Source organism: Schistocerca piceifrons, chromosome 1 (assembly GCF_021461385.2).
Source record: "Schistocerca piceifrons isolate TAMUIC-IGC-003096 chromosome 1, iqSchPice1.1, whole genome shotgun sequence".
In the NCBI taxonomy this organism is placed as follows: domain Eukaryota; kingdom Metazoa; phylum Arthropoda; class Insecta; order Orthoptera; family Acrididae; genus Schistocerca; species Schistocerca piceifrons.
The window spans coordinates 322,341,655-322,349,171 of record NC_060138.1 but is presented as its reverse complement, the minus strand read 5'-3'; the positions used below and the strand labels follow the sequence as shown (position 1 = coordinate 322,349,171).

At 44.5% G+C, this 7,517-nt stretch overlaps 1 pseudogene; it reads right to left on the bottom strand.

Moving 5' to 3' along the window:
* Positions 1-1,046: 1,046 nt before the first annotated feature.
* On the bottom strand, positions 1,047-1,164 carry LOC124723883 (annotated as a pseudogene).
* Between the last annotated feature and the right edge of the window lie 6,353 nt (positions 1,165-7,517).

The following is a 7,517-nucleotide window of genomic DNA, read 5'->3' as shown; positions in this document are numbered from 1 at the left end:
CAGTGAGTGTGTCAAATCCCAAGATAGGGCCAAGTGCCGCCTCTGACAATCACATTCAGTAGTTTGGTCTTCCAATACAAGGCGCTTTGCAGATGTACACGGCCTGTGAGATCGTGATGGTCCACCATCTGGAGATGCTGAATTCATGCCTTACTCACTACTCGTTCTCCCGAATCCAGTTTTTCCAAACATTTCCAAGCCCGCAGTCAGCAGCGCCTATATGACCGATATTATTTCTTTGGTCATTGCAAGATATCTATGAAGGTGTAGTGATTTTTCTTGCCACTGTTACGTTCCATAATGACCCACGTGTGAGAAATGTAGCAATCTGAAGATTAGTTATCGTTTATTCTTGTTTTTATAAAGTACGATAGTCGTATGGGCATGTTTAGATTCAAAATTTTCTACGAAGCAACTTGGCTTATTATTTCCTGTAACAGTGTCTCGTATTTCCTTGGTTCACTACGGACCTACTCGCACAAAGCGTACGTACAGTAAGGTAAAGATGTTACATTTGTAAAGTAATTAGTTAGAGTACTTTCAGATGTCCAGACAACATATAAAGAGAGTTAAAATCTTCTGGGTTGTTAGGCCGCGTCATATTTCCTTCTAAAATATTCGACGTTTCGATCCCTCTGCTGCGAATATCTTCAGAACGTTTTGGTGTCCACTACTGCTAGAACACTGTCAGAGACCAGTGTCGTGTTCTCCTATAAAGGGGAGTTCTCCAGCGTTTGAGATGAAGAAGTGGGAGTATTAGTTAAAATTCTTGTGGCTACCATTGGTGGGCTATCGTCATAGGCTAATATTCCCGCACTGATGCAGAAGAAGGGGCGATATTGGCTAAACTTCCTCCGAAAAGGCCTTGGAAGGCCCAACGGTACCGAGCGGCCACTGTGTCATCCTCAGCCAACAGGCGTCACTGGATGCGGGTATGGAGGGGCTTGTGGTCAGCACACCGCTCTCCCGGCCGTATGCCAGTTTACGAGACCGGAGCCGCTACTTCTCAACCAAGGAGCACCTCAGTTTGCCTCACAAGGGCTGCTTGTCAACAGCTCTCGACACACCGCATGGTCACCCATCCAAGTGCTAGCCCAGCCCGACAGCGCTTAACTTCGGTGATGTGACGAGAACCGGTGTTACCACTGCGGCAAGGCCGTTGGCGACAACAGCAAACATTAATATTATATCAGATTCTTAAACTGGAAGGCCGTCGCCACCGTTATTGGCTAAACTCTTGTGGACACTATCGGTGGCCCATCGCCATTGGATAGAAAGGCACTATTCCATACATACACTGGAGAAGAGTTATTGTTTGAAATTCTACTGATGTCGGCTGGCCATCATTATTGGCGAAATGAGGGGTTATCTTATTGTCTGCCGTGGTGAATTGCAGCGCGCTCGCACACCGCGGGGAGCCCCAGAGCCGAAAGCCTATAACCGTCCTCTCTATTGAAGTTACATGCATTCTTGGAAATTTCAACCGCTCCTCGGACCTTTCGTTTATAACAAAGGGTCACCTATTTTCTTTTTGCTGGCTGTTAGACGACATTTGTACACTGTAAAATTCCTCATGACCTGGAGACAGTATGTCTCAAAGTCTACAGTTTTTGGATGCTTGAATAATGTAGAGTTCCATATTTTCTTTTTTCCACTCTGCGTTCATTTATGTTGTGGAGCTTATAAAAGAGTTCGTGCCCGTCATTCGAGCTGGTGAAAGGAGGGAGTGATCAGATATGGCGGAAACCCTTTCCTAGCTTAATTTGCTGTAGTCTCACGTGGCGTTGAATCTTATTTGGGATATTATGTGGAACAATTCTATCAGGAGAGTGTAGTTAGTACATGGATACTGGCCTAACACCAATGCCAAAAAGGCACATCATACCCCTCCCCCAACCGACTTCACACTTAAGGAACTTTGAGTACTCTTAAAGGTTGTGAAATACGTTAAAGTGTTAACGAATATATATACAGGGTGCTACAAAAAGTTACGGCCAAACCTTAAGGAAACATTCCTCACACACAAAGAAAGAAAATATGTTATGTGGACATGTGTCCGGAAACGCTTACTTTCCATGTTAGAGCTCATTTTATTACTTCTCTTCAAATCACATTAATCATGGAATGGAACACACAGCAACAGAACGTACCAGCGTGACTTGAAACACTTTGTTACAGGAAATGTTCAAAATGTCCTTCGTTAGCGAGGATATATGCATCCAACCTCCGTCGCATGGAATCCCTGATGCAGCCCTGGAGAATGGCGTATTGTATCACAGCCGTCCACAATACGAGCACGAAGAGTCTCTACGTTTGGTACCGGGGTTGCGTAGACAAGAGCATTCAAATGCCCCCATAAATGAAAGTCAATAGGGTTGAGGTCTGGAGAGCGTGGAGGCCATGGAATTGGTCCGCCTCTACCAATCCATCGGTCACGGAATCTGTTGTTGAGAAGCGTACGAACACTTCGACTGAAATGTGCAGGAGCTCCATCGTGCATGAACCACATGTTGTGTCGTACTTGTAAAGGCACATGTTCTAGCAGCACAGGTAGAGTATCCCGTATGGAATTATGATAACGTGCTCCATTGAGCGTAGGTGGACGACGAAACTAAAATGAGCTCTAACATGGAAATTAAGCGTTTCCGGACACATGTGTGTGAGGAATGTTTCCTGAAAGTTTGGCCGTATCTTTTTGTAACACCCTGTATATATATATTCGAGTTCTTGGCACGAGGTACGTAACACTACATGTATTTGGACTGGTGTGGAGATGACGGCCAAGAGCGTCCCAGATGTGTTCTATCAGGCTTGTATCAGGCGAATGTGGTGTCCAAAACACCAGCGAGAGACCGCTGTAGTTCTAGTCTGTTATTGTGACACCGACAGTTACTAGCTGGATCATGCCATCGCCGCCGGGAAAGTAATTAAGCACGAACGGATGCAGGTTGTCCGCAACAGTGTTCACGTGGTTCACACTTGTCATGTTGTTTTCGATTATTATAACAGCTCTCATGGAAGCAAAGCGAATATGCCCCACAGCATAGTACCACTTCCACCGGCCTTCGTCAGTGGCCGTTCGCCGGGGGGACGGCGTATTCGGACTGATCGTCGACCTGGTGTAACAAGAAACGTGATTCATTCGACCAAGCAACACGTCTCCATTGATCGACAGCCAAATCTTGATGATTTCGTGTCTGCTGCAACAGTAACTGACGACATCGTTGGATCAAGATAGATTGCGCTACAGAGGTAGCTCTGTTCCTCCATTAGATCCACAGCGCTGTAGACGGCGGCACTTAAGTTGATGCCGTGTTCCTTGATTTCAGTAAGGGATTTGACACGGTCCCGGAAAAAAAAAGAAGTTGTAGAATATCGGACCAGATTTCCGACTGGATTCAAACTTAATTGCAGATGAAGCTCAACACGTCGCTCTTAACAGAACAACATTGACAGACGTAAAGGTAATTTTCGGAGTACCCTAAGGAAATGTGATACGACCCTTACTTTTAAAATGTATATAAATGATCTAGTAGAAAATGTCGTATGGTCTTTACATCTACATCCATACTCTGCAAACCACCGCGGAGTGCATGGCAGAGAGCACGACGTCCCATTGTACCAGTTATTAGGGTTTCTTCCATTCCATTCACATATGCAGACTACATTCCTTTCATCTGGCTGATTCCCCTTGGTGTACCACTTGCAACCTGATTGACACAGATGAACACCATTTTGTCTGTGGAAGTGCAAATAACATACGGTTGTCAATCGGAAAAAAATTAGCAACTATGCACAGAAAACAGCCGTATTTAATAACGCCAACGTGCCTTTTTATGCCCGGAAGAAGAACTGTACCCCGCCTCGAAGAAAAATGCCGTCAACTGATTGAAGGCTCTGAGCACTATGGGACTTAACAGCTATGGTCATCAGTCCCCTAGAACTTAGAACTACTTAAACCTAACTAACCTAAGGACACCACACAATACCCAGTCATCACGAGGCAGAGAAAATCCCTGACCCCGCCGGGAATCGAACCCGGGAACCCGGGCGTGGGAAGCGAGAACGCTACCGCACGACCACGAGCTGCGGACAACTGATTGAAGGGTCACGCGGTATTTTACCTACTGTCCAGTAAAGAAAGAAGCGAAGGAGATTTTTGGACGTACATCTCTGACCAGCATCACAAGCTACTACGCATCAACAATTACTCTGATACATACGCCAACTTCCTCAGAAGAACCATCATTTGAACTCCAATTTTCGATGATGCTATTCAGAACATGGAGAAACGAGAGACAATTTGGTCTTTTAAAAAACACGTACGATCAAATGACGAACATCATTTTCTGGTCTACTCTTGGGTTTCTTCTAAAATGTCTAGAAACCTGTAACTAACTTTAGTTTGTTTTATTACTTTTAAATGTCAGTTGAAAAATATGTACTACCGTAGAATGTTATGACCAATAAATTGAACAGCTTGAAAAAATGCCCCTCTGCGTGCTGTAATTATTCCGATCTTGTCCTCAAATTCGCTATGTGATTGATACATAAGGGGCTGTAGTATAATCCTAGAGTCATCATTTAAAGCCAGTTTTTGAAACTTTGGTAGTAGGGTTTCATAGGATAGTTTCTGTCTATCTTCAAGAGTCTGCCAGTTCAGTTTCTTCAGCATCACTGTTATCACTCTCCCACAGGTCAAACAAACCTGTATCCTATTTACAGAATCTTCCGTCGGTTCTTGGTAGAGCAACATTATAATAAATGAAAAGCACCAATTTGCTTTTGTTCTACAATATTACTTTTCAATAAGAACTGGATTGTAGCCATTGGCTGTGGCAATACATTTTATTGTATCTAATTCTGCTTTAAAATCATCTCTCGACATGGGGATAGATATGAGACGGTGTACCATTGAGTGGAAAGCTGCATGTTTGTGAGCTATGGGGTGTTGTGAGCAAGAAGGTATTACTGTGTCTGTAGTTGTTGTTTTTCTGTAAATTTTGAAACAATGTGTGTGTGTACTGATGTCAATGGTGAGATCTAAGAAGTTTATGGATTTGTTGCCAATTTCCATAGTGAACTGGGTATTTTTATGTTGACTGTTTAGGTTTTTCAAGAATGTGTTGAGTTGCCTTGTAGTACCAGTCCACATACTGGTTTAGATATGTAGATGATGTCCTGTGTATGTGGACTGGTACTACAAGACAACTCAACACATTCTTGAAAAACCTAAACAGTCAACATAAAAATATCCAGTTCACTATGGAAATTGGCAACAAATCCATAAACTTCTTAGATCTCACCATTGACATCAGTACACACACACATTGTTTCAAAATTTACAGAAAAACAACAACTACAGACACAGTAATACCTTCTTGCTCACAACACCCCATAGCTCACAAACATGCAGCTTTCCACTCAATGGTACACCGTCTCATATCGATCCCCATGTCCAGAGGTGATTTTAAAGCAGAATTAGATACAATAAAATTTATTGCCACAGCCAATGGCTGCAGCCAGTTCTTATTGAAAAGTAATATTGTAGAACAAAAGCAAACTTGTGCTTTTCATTTATTAAACCTGTATCCATTCGTTCTGACCCTCTCTGTATGCATGAAATATCCTTTGTTAGTTCTGTTTGATACGGGTTCCACACACTTGAGCAATATTCTAGAATGAGTCCCACTAGTGATTTCTCAGCAGTCTCCTTTGTAGGATGATTGCACTTCCCCATTATTCTACCAATAAACCGAAGTTTACTTTGCAGGTGATGCGTTTGTCTGTAACGAAGCAGCAGCTCCAGAAGACAGCATCGGCTTGCAGAATGACCTGCAGAGGGCTGAAGGCTCGTGCAGGCCCTGGCAGCTGACCCTGGACGTAATAAGTGTAACATATTCCGCGCAGACAGGAAAAGAGAGCCACTATTGTACAACTACACTATTGATGAGTAACTACTGGAAATACTAGCCACAGTAAAATATTTAGGATTAAGTATCCAGAGCGATCTTAGTTTGAATGACCGAAGTGTGCTACGAAACACTTGCGCATGCACCAGCATTGCAGTCTCTCGTTGGATGTGCCACAGATCGCCGCCTAATATTCTTCACTGAACGGTCAGACCTCCGCTCTTCACGTTTTGGGATGGGACGCGCACGTCCGGCACCTTATCACCTACTCGTGATTTCAGCGTCCTTAAGTCGCTTTCCATAGTTGCTCACGATAGTAGCATTTGTGCAGCCCACCAACTTAGCCGTTTCCGAGGTGGTCGTGCCCTAATATACCGAGATGACAAAAGTCATGGTATAGCGACATGCACATGTACAGTTGGAGGTAGTATGGCGTACACAAGGTATGACAGGGCAGTGCACTGGCGGAGCTCTCGTTTGTAATCAGGTGATTCATGTCAAAAGGTTTCCGACGTGATTACGGCCGCTCGGCGGCAATTAACAGACTTTGAACATGGTGTGGTAGTTACAGTAGAGCTAAACACGTGAGACATTCCATTTCGATAATCATTATGGAATTCAATATTCCGAGATACACAGGGTCACAAGTGTGCCGAGAATAACAAATTTCAGACATTATCTGTTCCCAAGGACAAAGCAGAGCCCGATGACCTTGACTTAACGACAGAAAGCAGCTGCGTTTGCATAGAATTGTTAGTGCTAACAGACAAGCAACACTGTTTGAAATAACCGCTGAGAATCAGTGTAGGACGTAGAACGACAGTAATCGCTAGGACAGTGCTGCGAAATCTGGCGTTAATGGGCAACGACAGCAGACGACCCACGGGAGTGCCTTTGCTAACAGGGCGACGTCGCCTGCAACGCCTCTCCTTGGCTCTGTCAGACACTAGACGACGGGAAAGCCGAAGTCAGGTCAAATAAGTCTCAACTTCAGTTGATAAGAGCTGATGGTAGGATTCGAGAGTGGCGCAGACCTCACGAAGTCTTTGACCCTAGTTGTCAACAAGGTCTGTGGAAAATGGTGATTGCTCTATGATGGTGCGGGCTGTGTTTACACGGAATGGACTGCATCCTCTGGTCCAACTGAAACGATCATGGACTGAAAATGGCTATCGTTCAAATGGCTCTAAGTCCTATGGGACTTAACATCTGAGGTCATCAGTCCCCTAGACTTAGAACTACTTAAACCTAACTGACATCACACACATCCATGCCCGAGGCAGCTTTCGAACCTGCGACCGTAGTAGTTGCGCGGTTCCGGACTGAAGAGCCTAGAAATGGCCATGTTGGGCAACTGGGAGACCATTTGCAGACATTCGTGGGCTTCACGTGCCCAAACAACGGGTCATGTCACCGGGCCACAATTGTTCGCGATTAGTTTGAAGAACAATCTGGACATTTCGAGCTACCCAGACCACCCGACATGAATCCCATAGAACATGTGTGGTACATAATCGAGAGGTCAGTTCGTCCACAACTCCATGCACCGGCAACGTTTTCGCAATTATGGAAGGCTACGGAGGCAGCATGGCTGAATAATTCTGC